Genomic DNA, 885 nt, shown 5'->3' with positions numbered 1-885 from the left:
TCTGTGATAGACGTTTACCACTCCTTTACTGCACATGTATCTATACAGCTAGTTAGAAAACTTGAAAGACACATGAACTGTGGATTAAGGCAAATATTATTATCATTGCTTTAAATATATTACAAACTGCGAAGGATTCTACCTCAAAAATTATATTAGCTTTCCTCTGCTGCCACTAAGGTACTCAGTATTTCTGAGCAAGGAAGCTAAGGCCATGTTGAGGTGAGCCCCTCACTTCATCTGGCCATTAGCACCATGCCGGGCAGCACCTGCTCAGCACTCGCCTGCACCATGGTCTCCATGTTAGAGCTCGCCTGCACCTATTCTGCTGAGTGGATAAGGAGGTGATTGTCATGGAGGATAATATCAATGCCCTCAATAAAGCAGCAGGTGTAAATGTTGAACCTTTCTGGCAGGGCTTGTTTGCAAAGGCTCTGGCCAACATCAACATCTGGAGTCTCATCTGCAAGGTAGAGGCCGGTGGACCTGCCCCAGCAGCCAGTGCTGTACAAGCAGGAGGCCCTCCTTCCACTACTGCTGCCCCAGGTGAGGAGAAGAAAGTGGAAGCAAAGAAAGAAGAATCAGAAGAGTCTGATGATGACATGGGCTTTGGTCTTTTTGACTAAATCCTTTCTGTAACCTGTTCAATAAAAAGCTGAACTCTTTAAAAAAAGATTACTGTTGGGGCACCTGGGTGGCTATATTGGTTGGGTGTCTGACTTCAGCTCAGGTCATGATCTCATCACTTGTGAATTTGAGCCCTGCATCAGGCTCTGTGCTGACAGCTTGGAGCTTGCTTGGGATTCTGTCTCTCTCTCTCTCTCTCTCTGTCCCTCCCCTAGTCATGCTCTCTCTCTCAAAAATAAACAAACATTAAAAAAATTA

At 45.3% G+C, this 885-nt stretch overlaps 1 pseudogene; it reads left to right on the top strand.

Moving 5' to 3' along the window:
- The first annotated feature begins 291 nt into the window (after positions 1-291).
- Positions 292-673, top strand: LOC131502604 (large ribosomal subunit protein P1-like; annotated as a pseudogene).
- Positions 674-885: the final 212 nt, after the last annotated feature.

This window comes from Neofelis nebulosa, chromosome X, assembly GCF_028018385.1.
Source record: "Neofelis nebulosa isolate mNeoNeb1 chromosome X, mNeoNeb1.pri, whole genome shotgun sequence".
Classification (NCBI taxonomy): Eukaryota; Metazoa; Chordata; class Mammalia; order Carnivora; family Felidae; genus Neofelis; species Neofelis nebulosa.
This window is presented reverse-complemented; position numbering and strand designations above follow the sequence as displayed.